A 24,435-nucleotide genomic window follows, 5' to 3' on the forward strand; every position below is an offset into this window, starting at 1 on the left:
ACTATTTTCCTTAACTATTAACGAGTTGGGCATCATATCTCTGAGTTATTTCTTTTACCACTTTTATTTTATTGTTATGAACTGTAGTTGGCTATTGGTTTTGGACTCCGATCTTTGTCCCAGCTCTTCACTAATTTCAACCTAAGGTTAGGTTTTGATGATGTCCACAACACACCTCTATAGGAGATATGATACGGTCTTATGCAATAATATTCAACTATGAGTCGGGGTCGAATCCACTGGAGTTATGAAGGGTGTTAGGAGTATATATTTGAAGCAAGCAAATGGGTTATCTAAGATTGCACTTCCACAATAAGGTTTTGTTTTCTATTTCTACTATTACTCTAATAAATGCAAGCTAAAGAAAATAGATTATAGATAATTGTTTTTGAGGTTTTTCCAATTGGATTAAAGGCCTAGGGCTGTGGCCATAACCTAGGTGTTTGCCTAATGGGATAAAGATGTTTATACTTATTTTGTTGATTGGGGTGTATTATATCTCTCAACTCGACGTTACCCACTCAATACCTCTCGGTCAGAGAGCGATTTTGCCCAATTTGTCTTTCTCAAGTCCAAATAGGTATCAACCAAAACAGTTGATAAGAGCTCAAGGTGGGTTCTTACTATCACTAGTTTGAACCCTTTAATTAGGTTAATCAATCTCTAAATTAACTAAATTCTTTGTTAGCTAAGTTATCCTAGACTAGGTCCCTCTTTATCAAGTAGAGACTAAGTCAAATAGGCATGAATCAATGTTTGCAACCATTAATTATAAAATTGAAGCATGAACGAAGCTAAATAATCAACACCCAATCATAAACAAGTATAAAATTAATCACACATAAGGTTTACACACTAGGATTGGGTCAAAATCCTAGAAAGAATCTAGCTACTCATAATGGTATTTGAAGAAAATATAGATGAAAAGCTAATTAACTTCATAATTAAAGATTAAAATGATGAAATCTAATGTTAATATACTCAAATAAGCTAAAACTTCCAAAATAGCAAAGAGAAACGACTACAACAGCTTTGTATGTTCAAACTTGACCTAATTTTGTGAAACTTGTCTATTTATACAGGACCAAAAATCGCGGACAAAATGCCCATCGGGAGGTTCTGCGGCCGCACAATTCCATGTGCTGTCCGCAGATTTCTTCAGTTGGCAGGAAGGTGAGTTCTGCGGCCATACATTTCTGGACTGTGGCTATGAGGCATCTTCTGCGGCCTCACATTTCTGGACTTCGGCCGTTAGGTAATCTTCTGCGGCCGCACAATTCTTATGCGGTCTGCACTTCCTAAAGGCTCCTAGACCTGGCCTTTTTGCATACTCTATGATCTTTGACTCTTAAGGCCAGTTCTGCAGCCACTCAATTCATGTGCGGTCCACACATTGCTGAAAGTTCTGTATGATCTGTTCATGTATATTTCAAACAGATGATATATATATTTCATACCAGCTTTGTAAACTCTAATTCGTAGAAGCTCATGATTTTTACTACTAGTCTTTGGAATTCTTTGTATAAAAGTACAGTTGTATTATCATTACTTCTCTTAATGAATCTCATTGGCATTGGTTTATTGTTAATTGGCTTACCTAGCGGGTTGGGGTTAGGTGCCATCACGACTAGTTGGATTTTGTGCCGTGACAGGTTAAAGCCAAATGCATATTAATTTGTTTACGTGTTTCGGGTTTATATCAAATCATTCATTACCTTTTTTTATAGGATAATCTCTTGGAAATGATAATGTTATAGTCTTACTACTGTCTCAACACTGCTGGGTTGTACCTCTACATATATTTCAACTGAAACTGTCACTCAAGAGTTAGCGACCTCACTGGCTACCATGTACGAAAGATGGTGAAAGCGGCCAGGCTGACAACGCGGTCCTCCCAAACCTATTTCTTCTTCGACCTTTCAAGGCCAGTAGTTGTAGCATCTCCCCTTCTGCCATCATCGGGGATATCATGAACTTGAGCATCCTGTGCCTCAGGGACTGGTGTAGCCAATGGCTCTAAAGCCTGACTAGAACTCCCTTATTCCTCGGAAGTGCTATGAGATAAGGTCGGCTCCCTTGCGGCCTTGACTGTACGGCCGACTGCTCCTGAACAGAGGCTGAGTTGCCCTATGATGCTTCCCTAGACGGGATATATGAGCTCGTCTCGGAGAGATCTGCACCTCTCCCTATGCTGGCTGTAACTTTCTTTGTAATTGTCTTTTGTGGCCAAGGGTTAAAGCACTCTTGCCTCGACCCCGAGAAGGTTCACCTCTCCCTTTAGATATATCATCACGTCCTCTAGATCAAACCATTGTGTGTATCAAGCAAAGGCGATTGTTAGTTGCAATTCAATGTTCAGACATACATAAGAGTTATTCAAGTAAGCTATAAACCAGAAGACACAGTGAGGGTACACAGTCTAAGCATGCTTGCAGGAAACCAGATCTGCTGTTCGCACAATTTTCTTTCTGCCGCAGATGATGACTTGCGGACCGCACAATTTTATTTTGCGAACTCAAAAGTCGAGTGCGGTCCACACAATTCCACTTGCAGCCGTACCTTCGAGACCCAACAAATGCCAGAGCTCTAATAATAGAGAATTGGCTGATGTGCGGCCACAATACGATTTCTACGGTCCGCACAATTAAACTTCCGGCCGCACATTGGAGTCTCAAAGTAAGGACTCTAATGACAGTAAAAGTGCATTTCTGAGGCTGGGAATTCCGCGGTCCACACATTTTACCTTGCAGTTGCAGATCCCTTCTTCACTAATGCTGCACTAAAATCAATTTTTGCGGACCGCACAAATTTAGGTGCGGCTGCAGAATGCAAAAATTACGAACATTTCAGTTGTTTCATTCTAGGTTTTTCAATTTCATGCACAATTTGATATGGCAACATCATAAAAGCATGAAAATATATTAACCCAGTCCCTATAGAGCATGTATTATTTAACCCATTACAGATTTACCCCATGTTCCTTTATTTATACTAGTTGGTTAGCTAAGGGAAAGAGGAGCGAGTGCGGACGCACAATTTCATGTGCGGTCCGCACTCTGTTACCTGGTGACCTTAACTCAGCATCTCATCTGCGGTCTGCATAATTTTGTATGCGGCCGTAGATTTCTTATTGCAGCCGCAGATTTTCTTTTGCAGTCGCACATTGACCTTTTCTCTAACAGACTAAACTTAAGAGAGTTGACATTTTCATCCTTTCATTTGTGCGGTCCGCAAGATAATTGTGTGGCCGCATTGCATTTCTGCTGTAGCAACCATAAATGTGTGGTCCGCATAAATCAATTACGGTCTGCAATACTTGTAAGACTTAGCTAGATTTTTGTCCACAATTCTTGTAAGTCACACTCAGCCTTGTAGCACACTTCAAATTAAGTTAGCACAAAAATAACACCTAACTACAAAAGAAAAAAGGAAAAGAAACATGGGTTGCCTCCCAAGAAGTGCCTGATTTAACGTCGCGGCACGATGCAAAATACTTTGTGAGTAACACCATACTTGCTAAGCAAGGTGTCGAAAGACTTGTTCCAAAAATATGAACCGTGTGAAAATATTATTCTTCAAAAAAGCCACCACACTTCTCGCCTCATTGTTGGGTAAAGCAATGGCCTCAACCCATTTGGATACATAATCAACCGCGACCAAGATATAGGTATTTCCACAAGAACTCACAATAGGGTCCATGAAGTCAATACCCCACACATCAAAAATATCAATCTCCAAGATGGTTGTGAGAGCATTTCATTCTTCTTTGAGATTCCATCGGCCCGTTGACATTCATCACATCTTTTCACTAGCTCACTTGCATCCTTGTAAAGAGTGGGCCAATAGAACCATCAACGAAGAACTTTGGTCGTCGTTCTTGCTCCACCATGATGACCACCATATGGCAAAGAATGACAAGCCCCAAGAATTTCACCTTTCTCTTCTTCCGGTACATATCTTCTAATCATCTCATCCGTACAAATCCGAAAAAGGTCCGGTTCATCCCAATAATAATCTTGACAATCCCGTTTGAGATTCTTCCTTTGGTTTGAAGAGAACTCATCTGGAATGATTCCACACACAAGAAAATTTGCTAGATCTCCGAACATGGCACCCTTTTCATTAAAATATCCAAGAGTTGCTCACCAGGAAAGAAGTCATTGATTTTGAGGCCATCATGCAGCCTCCCCTCATCCTCCAAACGAGATAAGTAGTCCGCCACTTGGTTTTCACTCCCTTTTCTATCTTGGATGTCAATATAAAACTCTTGCAACAAAAGTACCCATCTCATCAACCTAGCTTTGGAGTCCTTCGTGCTCATAAGATTACAAAGCGTCGCATGATCCGCGTGGACAATGACTTTTCACCCATCAAGTACGGGCGAAACTTCTCAATTGCAAACACAATGGCAAGGAGCTCTTTCTCCATAACAGTATAGTTGACTTGGTCCGTATTCATGGTCTTACTAGCATAGTTGACCGAATGAAAATTTTGTTGATGCATTGCCCCAAAACAGCCCAATCGCTGCATCACTTGCATCACACATGAGTTCAAAAGGGACACACCAATATGGAGCAGTGATGATGGGATTACTTATCAACTTGAACTTCAACAATTCAAAATCTCTCATGCAATCATCATTGAAGTTGAACTTAGCATCCTTCTCAAGAATCTTGCACAACGGGTTCACCACCTTAGAGAAATCTTTGATGAAACGCCAGTAAAACCCCGCGTGGCCTAAGAAACTTCGCACACCCTTCACCGAAGTTAGAGGTGGAAGTTTAGAAATCACCTCAATCTTTGTCTTGTCAACTTCAATTCCATTCTTTTAGATTTTGTGGGAAAGGACAATTCCTTCCTCGACCATGAAATGGAATTTCTCCCAATTAAGCACCAAATTTGTTTCTTCACATCTAGCCAACACTTTATCCATATTTGCAAGAAAATAATCAAAACAATCTCCAACCACCGAGAAGTCATCCATGAAAACTTCAAGGTAGTCCTCCACTATGTCCGTGAAGATACCCATTATACACCTTTGAAAAGTCGCCGGTGTATTGCACAAACTGAATGGCATCCGCTTGAAGGCGAAAGTACCATAGGGACATGTAAAGGTTATTTTCTCTTGATCTTCCAGAGCAATAAGAATTTTGTTGTATCCCGAATACCTATCAAAAAAGTAATAGAAAGCACGGCCGGCCAATCTATTAAGCATTTGATTTAATAAAGGAAGTGGAAAGTGATCCTTCCTTGTGACTTTGTTGAGCTTGCGATAGTCCATACACACCCTCCATTTGGTCACTTTTATTGTAGGAATCAACGCATTCTTGTCATTGGTGACCACGGTCATGCCTCCCTTCTTTGGGATACATTGAACCGGAGAAGTCCACGAACTATTGGAGATGGGGTAGACAACCTCATCATCCAACGACTTGATAATCTCCTTCTTGACAACTTCTTGCATAGCCTCATTGAGTATCATTTTATGTTCAATAGATGGTTTAGCGCCATCCTCCAACTTGGTCTTATGCATGCCAAAGGCGGGGCTTATCCCCGAATATATTCGCCAATGTCCACCCAATAGCCTTCTTCCTCTTTTGTTGCACCGCCAATGTGGAATCTATCTGCACGTTAGTCAAACAAGAGGAAAGAATAACTGGTAAAGTAGAGCAAGGACCAAGAAATTCAAACCAAAGATGTGGAGTCAATGGCTTAAACTCCAAGGTAGGAGGATCTTCAATAGAAGGCTTTGTAGGAGGAGTTGTCCTATTTTCAAAATTCAAGGACAATTTCCGGTAAACCCCATTCCTTGCAAAGAGTTCTCACATTCAATGAAGCAATCCATCTTGTCATCATCAAAGTTAAGCAAGACGGCCTCCAACATATCACCAACATTGATTTTAGCACTTGTTTCATCAACAATAACATCGGTCACCAAGTCCACAAAAGAGCACACATCATTGCTATTTGGTTGTCGCATGGACATACACGTATGGAAAACCACTTTTTCATCACTAACCCGGAATGTAAGTTCTACAGCTTCAACATCACAAAGAACATTCCCCGTAGCAAGGAAAGGTCTTCCAAGAATAAACGGCACCTCATAATCTACTTCACAATCTAGAATGACAAATCCGCCGGAAGCATGAATATATCAACACGAACCAGGACTTCTTCAATCACTCCCAAGGGTCTCTTCATAGTACGATCGTCAATTTACAATCTCATAGAGGTGGGTCTTGGTTGCCTAATCCCCAAAGTCTTGAAAACCGAATAGGGCATCAAATTGATACTTTCCCCAAGATCACAAAGAGCTTTAGCAAACTCGGCACTTCCAATTGTACAAGAAATCGTGAAAGAACTGGGATTCTCTAACTTAGGAGCCATTGAATGCACAATTACAATCACTTGATGAGTGACTCTGATCGTTTCAAAATTCATTGGCCGCTTCTTTGTCATGAGATCCTTCATGAACTTTGCATAACCGAGCATTTGCTCCGAAGCTTAAACTAATGGCACATTGATTGAGAGACTCTTCATCATTTAAATAAACTTCTTAAATTGGTTTTCACCATTTTGCTTGGCAAGTCTTTGAGGGTATAGAGGTGGAGGCTTATGCAATGGTTCCTTAGCCTTTTGCACTACCGACTCTGGTACATCAATAATATGATCCCTAGACGGGTTTACCTCCTCTTAAGTCTCTTCCACACTATCATCAATATCAATTCTGACTTCATCATTAGGTTGCACCTCATTGCTTGGGATCTCTTCTTCTTGCACCACTTGCTCATCATCCAAAAGTTGCCTTTGACTTGAGGTAGGTGCATTCCCACCTCTTCCACCTATTGTAGTAACGGCCATGGCATGCCCCGAGTTGTTTCCACCCTTTGGGTTTACTACTGTGTCACTTGATAGTACCTCCTTAGGAAAAGAATTTAGAGCTTGAGAGATTTGCCCCATTTAAACTTCTAAGTTGCGGATTGATGTGTTGTGTGAGGCAAGTTGGGCATCCAAATCAGCTTTCTTTTAAATCATTTGCTTGAACATGTTTTCAATATGACCCATCTCATTGTTTGAAGAACTTGAACCATGGGAATGATAAGGAGGCAGGTTGTTCGGTTGTTGATACATTGGGGGGCCTTTGAAAGACCGACCCCCGGTTGCCTTGATTATTGTTCCATCCGCCTTGGTTGTTACCCCTCCCCCCCAATTTCCTTGATTATTTCCACTCTAATTTCCTTGATTGTTGTTGTTATGCCAATTCCCTTGATTGTTGTTTCCGCTCCAATTTCCTTGATTGTTAGAATTCCAATTGCTTTGAATGTTCTGAGGTCGCCATTGTTGTTGGTTTGGGACATGGAAGTTATTTGCCCTTGAAAGTTGTTCATATATTGCACTTCTTCTTCTTAGTCATTATAAGAATCATCTTGATCAAAACCACTATATTGCACTTCTTCTTCTTAGTTCATATATTGCACTTCTTCTTCTTAGTCATTATAAGAATCATCTTGATCAAAACCACTATCTTCTTGCATATAATTCTCCACTCGATTTAGCACTTGTGACCTTTAGTCCTCCTCTTGTTCACCATCATGTTCACTCCCTCCATGGCATTGACTTGCTTGGGATTTTGCACTTGATTTAGTTGGGCCTTTGCTAGTTGCGTCATGGTGGTTGTCAACTTGGCAATGGCTTACCCATGGTCTTGCAATTCTTTGTGAAGGTGAATCATGTTTGGGTCACCTTGTGGTACATTGGCCCAGGATTGCCAAGCCGATGACGTTTCCGCCATCTCATCCAAAATCTCACACGCCTCCGTATAAGGCGTAGTCATAAAATTTCCACCGGCAAGATGATTCACTACACATTGGTTGGTTGTGTTAATCCCACGATAAAAAGTTTGTTGAATTATATTCTCTGTCATATCGTTGTTGGGACATTCCTTAACCATTGTTCTATAGCGTGCCCATATCTCATGTAGTGGTTAATTTGGCTCTTGCTTGAATGCCAAAATCTCATCTCGAAGTGTAGCCATGTGCCCTGGAGAGAAGAACTTAGAAATAAACGTTTCCGCCAACTCATCCCAAGTGTGAATGGAATGGTTCAACAATCGTTCCAACCAATCTAAAGCTTTTCCCCATTAAGGGAAGGGAAAAAGCCTTAGCCTCAATGCATCCTCAGAGACATTTGTTTGTTTGCTCCACCAATAAGTATCCACAAACCCATTCAAATATTTGTACGCATTTTGAGTTGGAGCACTGGTGAAGAAATCTCGTTGCTCAAGAAAAGTGAACATCACATTAGTGATTTGAAAGTTGCCCGCCCAAATACGGGGAGGGACTATTGCACTTTCATATACTTCATTGGGTAATATCCGGTATGGAGCTACTCGTGGTGGAGGTGGGAGTGGAGCGGGGACATTGTCATGAGACACTCGGCCTCTTCTATTAGATTGAGGTTCAAGAGGAACCTCGTCAACTTAATCATCCTCGACGTCCACATCCTCCAAAGGTAAATTTCCGATATCATTGGGGTGTATTATTGCTCTCAACTCCACGTTACCCACTCAATACCTCTCGGTTAGAGAGTGATTTTGCCCAATTTGGCTTTCTCAAGTCCAAATGGGTATCAACCAAAACAGTTGATAAGAGCTCAAGTCGGGTTCTTACTATCTCTGGTTTGAACTTTTTAGTTAAGTTAATCAATCTCTCAATAACCCAATTCCTTGTTAGCTAAGTTGTCCTAGACTAGGTCCCTCTTTCTCAAGTAGAGACAAAGTCAAATAGGCATGAATCAATGTTTGCAATCATTAATTATAAAATTAAAGCATGAACTAAGCTAAATAATCAATATCAAATCATAAAGAAGCTTAAAATTAATCACCCATAAGGTTTACACACTAAGGTTGGGTCCGTAATTTCTTCCGCGGTCGCAGAATTACTTCTACGGACCGCACATTTGTGCTTCTGCTCCCTTTATTGCCTTGTGCTTCAGAACATTTCTTTTTGAGTCGAATTTTATCTTGGGAGACCAAACTTCTAGCATTCCTGCAATTTGCACAATTTTTTAGTTTTGGAAACTCAATTCAATACTTTCGGACTAAAACAAAAGCTAAAAGGTGCTAATAAGAAGTCAAAATCTCCACTTATCAGGTTTGTTCCTTATTGATTACATGTGGTCGGTTGTACTCATACTACACTTTTGTACCTTGCATGCAGATTTTTGATGTTGATGTTACTGTGTATGGTGGGAGCTGGCATTGAAGACGTAACTGCATTTCGGTCATTGCTGCCTTTTGTTCTTGGTAGCTTTAGAATTATTAATCTATTCATGTATATTTCAAATAAATGATGTATTTATTTTATACCAGCTTTGTAAACTCTAAATCTTTGAAGCTTATGATTTGTACTACCAGTCCTTGAGAATTCTTTGTATAAAAGTACAGTTGTATTATCATTACTTCTCTTAATGAATCTTATTGGAATTGGTTTATTGTTAATTGGCTAACCTAGCAGGTTGGGGTTAGGTGTCATCATGACTAGTTGGATTTTGGGTCGTGACAGGTTAAAGCCAAATGCATATTAATCTGTTTACGTGTTTGGGGTTGATATGAAATCATTCATTACCTTTTTTTAAAGGATAATCACGTGGGAATTATAATGTTATAGTTTTACTACAGTCTCAACACTGTTGGATTGTACCTCTCCAAATCTTTCAACTGAAACTGTCACTCAAGAGTTAGCGACCTCACTGGCCACCATGTACGAAAGCTTGTGAAAGTGGCCAGGCTGACAAAGCGGTCCTCCCAAACCTCTTTCTTCTTTGACCTTTCATGGCTGGTAGTTGTAGCATCTCCCCCTCTGTCATCATCAGGGATATCATGAACTGGAGCATCCCGCGCCTCAGAGACTAGTGTAGGCGATGGCTCTGAAGCCTTACTAGCACTCTCCAATTCCTCGAAAGTGCTATGAGATGAGAACGGTTTATCCTGGAGTTGGTATCTCCCTTGCGGCCTTGACTGTACTGTCGGCTGCTCCTGAACAGAGGCTGAGTTACCCTCTGATGCTTTCCTAGGCAGGATATATGAGCTCGTCTCAGAGAGATCTGCACCTCTCTTTCTGCCAGCTGTAGCTTTCTTTGTAATTGTCTTTTGTTGGCTAAGGGGTAAGGCACTCTTGCCTCGACCCCGAGAAGGTTCACCTCTCCCTTTAGATGTGTCGTCGCGTCCTCTAGATCGAACCATTGTCTATATTAAGCAAAGGCGATTGTTAGTTGCAATGCAATGTTCAGACATACACATGAGATATTCAAGTAAGCTATGAACCAGAAGACATAGTGAGGGTACACAGTCAAAGCATGCTTGCAGGAAACCAGATCTGCGGCCCGCATAATTTTCTTACGGTCGCAGATGATGACTTATAGACCGCACAATTTTGTTTTACTGCCACAAAAGTCGAGTGCGGTCCGCACAATTCCACTTGCGGCCACACCTCCGAGACCCAACAAATTCCAACTCTGTGATGACAGAGAATTGGCTGATGTGCGGCCGCAACAAGATTTTGGCGGTCCGCACAAATAAATTTGCGACCGCACATTAGAGTCTCAAAGTAGGGACTCACTGATGATAGTAAAAGTGCATTTCTGTGGCTGCAATGGGAATTCTGAGTTCCGCACATTTTACCTTGCGGCCTCCTCAACCTTGAGTTAAACAAGAATACAAGATCGCCCACCTTGAACTCTTTGTTCCAAATGTATTTGTCATGAAGATATTTCATCTTTTCTTTTTATAAGGACGAACTTGCATAAGCATGGTACCGGAACTCATCCAATTCATTCAAATGTGCGGCCCTCAAGTTAGAAGCTACATCCCAATTAAGATTCAACTTATTTAGAGCCCACATGGCCTTGTTCTCTAATTCCACCAAATATGACAAGCTTTTTCGAACACCAACCGGTATGGCGACATCCCGATAGGTGTTTTGTAAGCCGTCCGATAAGCCCATAATGCATCATCAAGCATCTTGAAACAATCCGTCTGATTAGCATTCACCATTTTGGACAAGATACTTTTTATCTCCCGGTTGGAAGCTTCCACTTACCGACTAGCTTGTGGGTGATAAGGAGTCATTACTTTGTGAGTAACACCATACTTGCTAAGCAAGTTGTTGAAAGCCTTGTTGCAGAAATGTAACCCCATCGCTTATAATAGCACGTGGAGTACGAAACCGTGTGAAAATATTCTTCTTCAAGAAAGCCACCACACTTCACACCTCATTGGTGGGTAAAGCAACAACCTCAACCTATTTGTACACATAATCAACCGCGACCAAGATGTAGGTGTTTTCACAAGAACTCACAAAATGGCCCATGAAGTCAATACCCCACACATCAAAAATATCAATCTCCAAGATGTTGTGTGGGGCATTTCATTCTTCTTTGAAATTCCACGGGCCTATTGATATTCATCACATCTTTTCACTAGCTCACTTGCATCCTTGTAAAGAGTGAGCCAATAGAACTCGCAACTAAGGACTTTAGCCGCCGTTCTTGCTCCACCATGATGGCTACCATATGGAAAAGAATGACAAGCCCCAAGAATTTCACTTTGCTCTTCTTCCGGTACATATCTTCTAATCACCTCATCCGTACAAATCCAGAAAAGGTATGGTTCATCCCAATAATAATCTTGACAATCTCGTTTGAGCTTCTTCCTTTGGTTTGAAGAGGACTCATCCGGAATGATTCCACACACAAGAAAATTTGCTAGATCCCTGAACATGGCACCTTTTTCATTGAAATAGCCAAGAGTTGCTCAACAGGGAAGGAGTCATTGATTTTGAGTCCATCATGCGGCCTCCCCTCATCCTTCAAACTAGATAAGTGGTCCGCCACTTGGTTTTCACTCCCTTTTTTATCTTGGATGTCAATGTCAAACTCTTGCAACAAAATCACTCATCTCATAAACCAAGCTTTGGAGTCCTTCTTGCTCATAAGATAACGAAGCGCCGCATGATCCGTGTGGAAAATAACTTTTGCACCCATCAAGTACGGGCGGAACTTCTCAATTGCAAACACAATGGCAAGGAGATCTTTCTCCGTAACGGTATTGCTGAGTTGGTCCCTATTCATGGTCTTACTAGCATAGTAGACCGGATGAAAAATTTTGTTGATGTGTTGCCCCAAAACAACCCAATCGCTACGTCACTTGCATCACATATGAGATCAAAAGGGACACACCAATTAGGAGCGGTGATGATGGGAGTACTTGTCAACTTGAACTTCAACAATTCAAAAGCTCTCATGCAATCATCATTGAAGTTTAACTTAGAATCCTTCTCAAGAAGCTTGCACAACGGGTTCACCACCTTAGAGAAATCTTTGATGAAACGCCGGTCAAACCCCGCGTGGCCTAAGAAACACCGCACACCCTTCACCGAAGTTGGAGGTGGAAGTTTAGAAATCATCTCAATCTTCGCCTTGTCAACTTCAATTTCATTCTTTGAGATTTTGTGGCCAAGGAAAATGCCTTCCTCGACCATGAAATGGCATTTCTCCCAATTAAGCACCAAATTTGTTTCTTCACATCTAGCCAACACTTTATCCAAATTTGCAAGACAATCATCAAAAGAATCTCCAACCATCGAGAAGTCATCCATGAAAAATTCAAGGTAGTCCTCCACCATGTCCGTGAAGATACCCATCACACACCTTTGAAAAGTCGCCGATGCATTGCACAAACCAAATGGCATCCGCTTGAAGGAGAAAGTACCATAGGGAATTGTAAAGGTTGTTTTATCTTGATCTTCCGGAGCAATAAGAATTTGGTTGTAGCCTAAATACCCATCAAGAAAGCAATAGAAAGCACGGCATGCCAATCTATCAAGGATTTGATCTAATAAAGGAAGTGGAAAGTGATTCTTCCTTGTGACTTTGTTGAGCTTGCGATAGTCCATACACACCCTCCATTCGGTCACCGTTCTTGTAGGAATCAACTCATTCTTGTCATCGGTGACCACCGTCGTACCCCCTTCTTTGGGACACATTAAACTGGATAAGTCCACGAACTATCGGAGATGGGGTAGACAACCCCGACATCCAACCACTTGATAATCTCCTTCTTGACAACTTCTTGCATAGCCTCATTGAGTCTTCTTTGATGTTCAATAGATGGTTTGGCGCCATCCTCCAACTTGATCTTATGCATGCAAAAGGCGGGGCTTATCCCCCGAATATCCGCCAATGTCCACCCAATAGCCTTCTTCCTCTTTTGTTGCACCGCCAGTATGGAATCTACATGCATGTTAGTCAAACAAGAGGAAAGAATAACCGGTAAAGTAGAGCAAGGACCAAGAACTTCATACCGAAGATGTGGAGGCAATGGCTTCAACTCCAAGGTAGGAGGCTCTTCAATAGAAGGCTTTGTAGGAGGATTTGTTCTATTTTCAAGATCCAAAGGACAATTTTCAGGGTGCATAGTTGTATGACCCCATTTCTTGCAAAGAGTTCAAACATTCCATGAAGCCAACCATCTCGTCATCATCAAAGTTGAGCAAGACAACCTATAACATATCACCAACATTGATTGTAGCACTTGTTTCATCAACAATAACATCGGTCACCAAGTCCACAAAAGAGCACATCTCATTGCTATTTGGTTGATGCATGTTACACACATGGAAAACCACTTTTTCATCACCAACCCGGAATGTAAGTTCTCCAGCTTCAAGATCACAAAGAGCCTTCCCCGTTGCAAGGAAAGGTCTTCCAAGAATAATCGGCACCTCATAATCAATTTCATAATCTAGAATGACAAAATCCGCCGGAAGCATGAATTTATCAACACGAACCAAGACATCTTCAATCACTCCCAAGGGTCTCTTCATAGTACGATCGACTATTTGCAATCTCATAGAGGTGGGTCTTGGTTGCCCAATCCCCAAAGTCTTGAAAACTGAATAGGGCATCAAATTTATACTTGCCCCAAGATCACAAAGAGCTTTAGCAAACTCGACACTTACAATTGTACAAGAAATCGTGAAAGCACTGGGATCCTCCAACTTAGGAGCCATTGAATGCACAATTGCAATCACTTGATGAGTGACTTTAATTTTTTCAAAATTCATTGACAGCTTCTTTGTCACAATATCCTTCATGAACTTTGCATAACCGGGCATTTGCTCCAAAGCTTCAACTAATGGCACATTGATTGAGAGACTCTTCATCATTTGAATAAACATCTTGAATTAGTTTTCACCATTTTTCTTGGCAAGTCTTTGAGGGTATGGAGGTAGAGGCTTAGGCAATGGTGCCTTAGCCTTTTGTACTACCGGCTCCGGTATGTCAATAATATGATCCCTAGATGTGTTTACCTCCTCTAGAGTCTCTTCCACACTATCATCAATATCAATCCGGACTTCATCATTATGTTGCACCTCATTGCTCTGGATCTCTTCTTCTTGCACCACTTGCTCATCATCCACAAGTTGCCTTTGACTTGAGGTGGGTATGCACCCACCTCTTCCACTTCTTGTAGTAATGGCCATGGCATGCCCCATGTTGTTTCCAACCTTTGGGTTTACTACTGTGTCACTTGGTAGTACCCTCTTAGGATGAGAATTTAGAGCTTGAGAGATTTGCCCAATTTAAACTTCTAAGTTGCGGATTGATGTGTTGTGTGAGGCAAGTTGGACGTACGAATCGACATTCTTTGCCATCATTTGCTTGAACATGTTTTCAATATGCCACATCTCGTTGTTTGAAGAACTTGAACCATGGGAAGGATAAGGAGGCGGGTTATTCGGTTGTTGATACATTGGGGGCCTTTGAAAGCCCGACCCCTAGTTTCCTTGATTGTTGTTCCATCCGCCTTGATTGTTACCCCCCCCCCCCCCAAATTTCCTTGATTATTTCCACTCTAATTTCCTTGATTGTTGTTGTTATGCTAATTTCCTTAATTGTTGTTTTTATTACAATTGCCTTGATTGTTAGAATTCCAATTGCCTTGAATGTTCTAAGACCGCCATTGTTGTTGGTTTAGGTGCTGGAAGTTGTTTCTTTGCTATTGAAAGTTGTTCACATATTGCACCTCCTATTCTTGTTCATTATAAGAATCATCTTGATCAAAACCACTACCGTTTGCACATAATTCTCCACTTGATTTTGCACTTATGGACGTTTAGACCTCCTCTTGTTCACCATCATGTTCACTCCCTCCATGGCATTGACTTGCTTGGGATTTTGCACTTGATTTAGTTGGGTATTTGCTAGTTGCGTCATGGTGGTTGTCAACTCAGCAATGGCTTGCCCATGGTCTTGCAACTCTTTGTGAAGGTGAATCATGTTTGGGTCACCTTGTGGAACATTGGCCCGGGATTGCCAAGCCGATGGTGTTTCTACCATCTCATCCAAAATCTCACACGCCTCCGCATAAGGCGTAGTCATGAAGTTGATTCACTACACATTGGTTGGTTGTGTTAATCCTATGATAGAAAGTTTGTTGAATCATATTCTCCGTCATATCGTTGTTGGGACATTCCTTAACCATTGTTCTATAGCGTTCTCATATCTCGTGCAGTGGTTCATTTGGCTCTTGCTTGAATGCCAAAATCTCATCTCGGAGTGTAGCCATGTGCCCCCGAGAGAAGAACTTAGAAATAAACATTTCCGTCAACTCATCCCAAATGTGAATGGAATGGTTCAGCAATCGTTCCAATCAATCTACCACTTTTTCCCGTAAAGAGAATGGAAAAAGCCTTAGCCTCAATGCATCCTCGGAGAAATTTGTTTGTTTTCTCCCGCAACAAGTATCCACAAACCCCTTCAAATGTTTGTACGCATTTTCAGTTGAAGCACCGATGAAGAAACCTCGTTGCTCAAGCAAAGTGAGCATCACATTTGTGATTTGAAAGTTGTCTGCCCTAATACGGGGAGGAACTATTGCACTTGTATATCCTTCATTGGGTAATATCCGGTGTGGATCCACTCGTGGTGGAGGTAGGGGTGGAGCGGGGACATTGTCATGAGGCACTCGGCCTCTTCTATTGGCTTGATGTTTAAAAGGAACCTCATCAACTTGATCATCCTCGACGTCTACATTCCCTAAAGGCAAATTTTCTAGCTCATTGTTCACCATGGTTGTACCTACGATTTCTCACACAAGTTAGTAACACGAAAGGAAAAGAAGATATTCCAAAAATACACCCAAATATATAGCTAACATTGTTTTAACTCCCCGACAACTGCGCCAAAAATTGATGACGTCCACAACACACCTCTATAGGAGATATGATACGGTCATATGCAATAATAATTACCCAACTATGAGTCGAGGTCGAATCCACTAGGAGTTATGAGGGATGTTAGGAGTATATATTTGAAGCAAGCAAATGGGTTATCTAAGATTTTACTTCCACGACAAGGTTTTATTTTCTATTTCTACTGTTACTCTAATGAATGCAAGCTAAAGAAAATAGATTATAGATAAATATTTTTGAGGTTTTTCCAATTGGATTAAAAGCCTAGGGCTGTGACCATAACTTAGGTGTTTGCCTAATGGGATAAAGATGTTTATACTTATTTTGTTGATTGGGGTGTATTATTGCTCTCAACTCCACATTACTCACTGCATACCTCTCGGTCAAAGAGTGATTTTGCCCAATTTGGCTTTCTCAAGTTCAAATGGGTATCAACCAAAACAGTTGATAAGAGCTCAAGTCAGATTCTTACTATCTCTAGTTTGAACTTTTTAGTTAGGTTAATCAATCTCTCAATAAGCCAATTCCTTGTTAGCTAAGTTATCCTAGACTAGGTCCCTCTTTCTCAAGTAGAGACTAAGTCAAATAGGCTTGAATCAATGTTTGCAACCATTAATTATAAAATTGAAGCATGAACTAAGCTAAATAATCAACATCCAATCATAAACAAGCATAAAATTAATCACCCATAAGGTTTACATACTAGGGTTGGGTCACAACCCTAGTAAAAATCTAGCTACTCATAATGGGATTTGAAGAAAATAAAGATGAAAAGCTAATTAAATTCATAATGGAAGATTAAAATGATGAAATCTAATATTCAAATACTCAAATAAGCTAAAACTTCCTAAAATAGCAAAGAGAAACGGCTACAACAGCTTTGTATGTTCAAACTTGACCTAATTTTATGAAACTCGTCTTTTTATACAGGGCCAAAAATCACGGACAAAAATGGCCCTCGAGAGGTTCTACGACAGCACAATTCCATGTGCAATCAGCAGATTTCTTCAATTGGTAGGAGGGTGAGTTTTGCGTCCGCACATTTCTGGATTGCGGGCGCGAGGCAATCTTCTGTGGCCACACATTTTTGGACTACGGACGCAAGCAATCTTCTGCGGCCGCACAATTCTTGTGCGGTCCGCACTTCACAAAGGCTCCTGGACTGGTCTTTTTGCATACTCGCTCATCTTTGACTCTTAAGCCCAGTTCTGCGGCCTCACAACTCATGTGTGGTCCGCACATTGCTGAAAGTTCTGTTAGATATTTCTTCTTGGTTTGCGGCCGCAGATGTAATTTTGTGGTTCGCAATTTCTTCTGCGGACCGCACATTTGTGCTCTTGCTCCCTTTATTGCCTTGTGCTTCAGAACATTCCTTTTTGAGTCGGATTTCATCTCGGGAGATCAAACTTCCAGCATTCCTACAATTTGCACTATTTTATTAGTTTCAGAAATACAATTCAATACTTTTGGACTAAAATAAAAGCTAAACGGTGCTAATAAGCAGTCAAAATTCTCACTTATCAGGTTTGTTGCTTATTGAGTACTTGTGGTCGGTTGTATTCATACTACACTTCTGCACCTTGCGTGCAAATATTTGATGTTGATGTTGTTATGTATGGTGGGAGCTGGCATTGAAGACGTACCTGCATTCCGGTCATTGCTGCCTTTTATTCTTGGTAACTTTAGAATTATTAATTTGTTCATGTATATTTCAAATAGATGATGTATTTATTTTATACCAGCTTTGTAAACTCTAAATCTTAGAAGTTTATGATTTGTACTACCAGTCCTTGAGAATTCATTGTATAAAAGTACAGTTGTATTATCATTACTTCTCTTAATGAATCTCATTGGAATTGGTTTATTGTTAATTGGCTTACCTAGCGGGTTGAGGTTACGTGTCATCACGACTAGTTGGATTTTGGATCGTTAAATCCAAACGCATATTAATCTGTTTACGTGTTTCGGGATGATATCAAATCATTCATTACCTTTGTTTACAGGATGATCACTTGGAAATGATAATGTTATAGTTTTACTACAGTTGAAACAGTGTGTTGTGGTTGCACCACCAGGTCTTTTGTCAAAGACAGAAAGCTTTCTGTATATTGCTGACTCGAAAAGGGTATAAAATGCCCATCCTACTAGACTAAGCAGTTTGATAACAATTATTTTGGAGCAACTGCAGAGTTCAACAAATGCGGATAAATGAGACAGCTTTGCAACAACAAGAAGCAAGCTGAAAAAGATGCAATACTCAGAAGCTTCATATTAGTTACTGCGAGGGCAATGCACATCTCTTATGTTTTTCTTTTTTCAGAGTGATTCAAGTATCTTTGAATACAATAATAGGAGAGCCACCACATTTTCTTCGGAAGTGATTGTTTAATCACCGTATTTTTCAATGCATTAAATGTTTATAGGTAGCATGAGATGTATGCACAAAACCTTTCTTAGCTTTTAAATCGGAGCTAAAATTTAAAAGAAATTCTTTTGGGTCTTAGAAGATACTCTGTCACATTTTTATGGGATATTTGCTACAATAACATTGTTCGTCTATGAGGTAATTGTTTTGTACTGACAAATTAGGTTTAAAGGAAATGCTATTTGAATTGAATCATAATTGCCTTTATAAAAAGTTCATAATCTTGCTACCGAATTGTACTAATCTTTCATGTTGGCCCGTGCTTGCATGGACCTAATGCAATATACCTGGGACAAGTTAAAAACTATTATTGACCAGCTTATGGTGTGTAAAACTTATATAATGTTTAAGTGGATCAAGCTGCCACCTCTTTTCTTTAAACTTAACAGCGATGGGAGTTGTCAAGAAGGACATTGTGGGGCTGGAGCTATTATGTGGGACATCGAAGGAAAATTTATTCTAGCCTACTTTTTTTTTCTTTGTCCGGGGACCAGTAATTGGGCAGAGAGTGTGGCAATGCTCTTTGGATTGAAACAGAGTGTAACAAAGGGTCTAAGCAAGGTGATAGCTGAAGCATGTTGCGGAAAAATAATAATCTCGTCCAGAAATAATATCCACGGCAAATAATAATAACACAAGAGAATAACAACGACATCAACTCTTTTAACGAGGTAAAATACAATAGACAAGCGGAGCAATATTACTACTATAATATTACAAATTTGTAGTGTCAAGAGACTACTACAACTTTAAAAGAAATAACACTCTTTATTTTAAATACATCACTACAATATTACTCACACTCACAATTATCTCACAGACTACAATCTGTGAATTACTCTCTCTAACTTCTATTACTTCTCTCTTATTTTGGTATGATTGAAATGAAGAAACTGAATGGCTCTATTTATAAGGGATGAATTCGTCGAATTCAGCTAATCAAATTTGACTTTTGAAATTGTAAAATACAAATTGCTCACTGGCGCCCACAATTTCTTGAGATTGCATTCCTTGTCCACCTACCATGTTTGACCTTAAATTTCAACTTGCACTCTTTTTGCTTTTGCTTTTGCTTTTGCTTTTTCTTTTTCTTTTCCTTTTCTAAATCATTTTCTCTTTCTTTTCTTTATTCCTTTTTTTTTTAATTAGATCCCACAAATTTTCCCCTTAATTTTGATTTTTCTTCTTCATTCCAAGATTTGATCTCAATCTCTTGAAATCTTCAAATTTGAGAGGCTTTGTGAAAGTATCCGCAACTTGATCATGAGACTTCACATATTTGAACTCGACTTCCTTCTTAGCAATACATTCTCGGATGAAGTGATATCTTGTATCTATATTCTTGCTTCGATCATGATACACCAGATTCTTGGCAAGTGCCTGTGCGGATTTGTTGTCAATACAAATCTTCGTAGCTTCAATTGGTGGCAAATTGAGCTCCTTTAATAATCTTATCATCCAAATAGCATGACATGTACATGACATTGCTGCTACATATTCGGCTTCACAGGTTGAGAGAGTAACAATGGATTTTTTCTTTGAACTCTAGAAAATAGCACAATCACCCAAGAAAAACACAAAACCAGTTGTGCTTTTCTATCATCAAAAGCTCCCGCATAATCACTAACACAATATCCCATAAGGTTGAAATCATTAGAAGAAGAATAAATTAACCCATAGTCGATCGTACCATTTATGTAACGAAGAATTCTTCAAGTAACTTTCAAATGAGTGGAGGTAGGAGCTTCCATGAAGCGACTTACTACTCCAACTTCAAAGAGTATATCTGGCCGGGTACAAGTCAAGTACCTCAAACTTCCCCCAAGGCTTTTGAAAAATGTGGGATCCACTTTTTCTCCTTCATCAAACTTGGACAATTTTGTCCCACTTTCCATCAGTGTGTTTACGGGGTTGCAATCGAGCATGTTGAAATTCTTCAATATCTCTTTTGTATAGCTTTTTTGAGAGATAAAAATTCCATCCTCCATCTCCTTCAGTTTTAGGCCCAGGTAATATGAGATGAGCCCTATGTCTGTCATCTCGAACTCACGGGACATATCTTTCTTAAAAGCTTCAAACAAATTTGGGTTATTACCCGTAAAAATAATATCATCTACATAAAGACAAACAAGCAAGATATCTCCATTAGTATGAACTTTAAGATAAAAAGCATATTCATGGAGACAACGAGTAAACCTATTATCTTGAAAATACTTGTCGATGTAACTATTCCATGCTCGTGGGGCTTGCTTTAATCCATATAAAGCTTTCTTCAACTGCAATACTTTATCTTCATGATTTTTTATCACAAAGCCCAATGGTTGTTCAACATAGACTTCTTCTTCAAGATATCAATTCAAAAAGGTTGACTTGATGTCTAGTTGATGGATCTTCCACTTCATTTACGCCGCCATAGAGATCAGCAAACGAATCGTTTCCATGCGGGCAACAGGTGCATAGACTTCTTCATACTCAATGCCTTGCTTTTGCTTGTAGCCTTTAGCCACAATTCGTGCCTTGTATCTCTCCACATCTCCATCAACATTCTTCTTTGTCTTGTATACCAATTTTACTCCAATTGCTCGAAGACCCTTGGGAAGAGTTGTTAACACCCAATTGTTGTTCTTCTCTATTGACTCGATCTCCTCCTCCATGGATTGTCTCCACCTTTTCTCTGTAACAGCTTCATCAAAGTTCATTGGTTCACTATCAGCAAAGAGATAATATAAAAAATTAAAATTAGTAATTTCTTCCATGCCATCATAGAGCTCTTGAATGCTCCTTGTCCTTTACGGTTGATCATTTGAACTTTGTTGAGAAGAAGGAGATGCAACATTGGTCAGATAAAGAGGTGGAGTTGTATTATGCACAAGTTCCACGGTCTCTGGTTCTTCTTCATCACCAAAGTATGGAAGAAAATCATCTGAAGTTTCTTCCTGAGCTTCCCAATTCCATGCCAATTCTCCATCAAATTCAACATCATGACTTACCACCACCTTGCCAATACTTGGGTTGTATAGCTTTGAACTCATATCATAGCCAACAAACACATGCTTGACACTTCGATCGTCAATCTTCACTCTCCCTTGATGTGGCACATGAGCATAGACTATGCTCCCAAAGATTCTCAAGTTCTTGACACTTAGCTTTCTTCCACTCCATGCTTCTTGAGGGGTTTGATCTCTAACATTCCTTGTTGTAGACCTGTTGTTCAAATAAACTGCACAAGAAACATCTTCGGCCCAAACTTCCTTAGGCATACTTTTAGCTTTCAACATACATCTAGCCATATTAAGAATCGTTCGATTCTTTCTCTCTGCAACTCCATTTTGTTGGGGTGAATAAGGTACCGTTAGAGGGCGACGAATTTCATGAGACTAACAGAAGTCATTAAATTCCTTTGAAGTGAATTCTCCTCCTCTATCGGACCTTAAAGCTTTTATTTATATCCACTTTCTTTCTCCACAAGTACTTTGAAATTTTTAAAAGCAGCAAAATCTTCAGATTTTTGGTTCAAGAAATAAACCAAGTCTTTCTACTAAAGTAATCAATGAAAAGCAGAAAATATTTACTTTTACCAAAGGAAGGTGGATTGAATGGTCCACACACATCAGTGTGAACAAGTTGGAGATGTTTGGTTGATCTTGACATGGCCTCCTTTGGAAAACTTTGCATGTTTTCCAAGAAGACAAGCTTCATACAATTGATTGGGATGGTTGATTGATGGTATCCCATGCACCATGTTCTTTTCTCCCATTGATTTGAGCGCTTCAAAATTCAAGTGCCCCAATCGCATGTGCCAACACCATGATTCATCTTGCACATTATCCTTCAAACACTTTGCATTAATTGTCTTAAGATTCAGAGAAAATAATCTATTCTTTGCCATATACACTTTAGCAATTAGAATTCCACTTGAATCTCTAAGCCAAAGATACATATTTTTCATGTGGATGTCATATTCCTTTTCAAGAAGTTGGTCCAAACTCAAATTATTACTTTTTAATTTTGGGACATAATAAGCATCTTGAATTAGCTTGTGACTACCCTCTTTACAGGAGATCATAATCGTACATATCCCTTCGATTTGAATCTTTGAGGTATCTCCAAAGGACACATTACCTCTCACTACTTTATTGATCTCCACAAACTTCTCTTTGCATCCACACATATGATTGTTTGCTCCATTGTCCAAATACCACGAGCTGCAATCATCCTTGTCTTCTTCCTTGAGTGTCATCAACAACGTTGACTCATATTCTTCTTTCTTGTCGTCAATAAGGTTAGCTTTCTCTTCAACATTACTACGACATTCCCAAGAGTAATGGCCAAATTTATCACAATTATAACACTCAATTTTTGATTTGTCATATCTTTATCCATTATTTTCTTGGTAGTAGCCACGTCCTCTCTGAATGTTTGGTGGATTTTAACTTCATTGTTGAAGTTGTTATCGTTACTTCTTCCTCTTCCATGACCGCCACGGCCTCGTCCTCACCCGTTTCCTCGATAGCTCTTTTCACCTCCATACTCCTTAAAGGATGCCTATGTTTTAAGAAGTTGCTCCAATGGCACTTCTTGTCTCCTTTTGATCTTTTCTTCGTGGTCCTGTGTAATATCCCATAACTTTAAAACAAGCACACAATGGTCATTTATCAAACTAATTAAGTTTTAAAAAACAAAGGGAAGTGATATGCAAAAGGGTCGAAGCCCACCAGATGAAAATCTGGAAAAAAGTAAAAGAAGAAAAGGGGGTTAAGGGGAAAGGGTACGCAGCAAACAACAGAGAAAAAGGATTTGGGTGAAATCCTAATAAAAAAAAACTTTACAAAAAAGATAGAATAAAAAGAAGGTTTTACTCTTGGTGCTTGTTCATAATCCTTCTAGCGCAACCTCTTCTCTAGTTAAAAGGTTCACTTCTTTCTACAATTTTGGTTGAATTGATTCTTTTGTCTATGCAATCTTATTAGGTTAAATTTTATTTAAATATTTAATACCTATGAGAAATATTATGGAAATTTGATATCTTTTTCTGGTTTTGACCAATTTGCTTAGAGTAGAAAAGAATCATATGTAGAGAAAAAGAAAGAAAAGGGGAAAAAATAGTGTAGTAGTTTGGTTTATACTTACATGGACGGATATATATATATATTGATTTTTATCGAATTTGAGATAAATTACAATATTAAGAGTTACTTTGGTATTTCCGTGTGATGGAAAGAAACAAGAACTTAAGGTGTTCTTATAATTACTATTGAAAAATCTATCAGACTATTTTGTCGCACAAGATACAGGGAACAAAATTAGGTTTTGAGTAATAAATTAGGTGAATAAATATCAAATTTGCACTTTCACTTGTTTGAGTTGGACGTCAAGATTCCATAATACTAGTAAAGAAGTTGGAAAGGTTTGAAAATAGAAAGAAAGAAAAAAAGAGCATTATATTTATTTAGAGAATAGACTACGGAGTTGATGGGTAGTAACACTAGACTTATATCACTTTATAGATTTCACACAAATTGGGCGTTTGGATCGATAAGAAGTCAAGATTTGGCTAGTAGGCATCAAGAGGTGAGTAGTAACCTTACCGCAATTTGGGTTTCTACAATTAGCATGATTTACATATAATTTTAATATGAACATGTTAACGACTATTTTGAATTTGCATGTGGGATAAGTCCTTTACTTGATGTGATGCCACTATATATATTTGAGATGATTACAGTTAATATGAATATTCTCATTGTTACTGAATAT

Source organism: Nicotiana tomentosiformis, chromosome 9, assembly GCF_000390325.3.
Source record: "Nicotiana tomentosiformis chromosome 9, ASM39032v3, whole genome shotgun sequence".
In the NCBI taxonomy this organism is placed as follows: domain Eukaryota; kingdom Viridiplantae; phylum Streptophyta; class Magnoliopsida; order Solanales; family Solanaceae; genus Nicotiana; species Nicotiana tomentosiformis.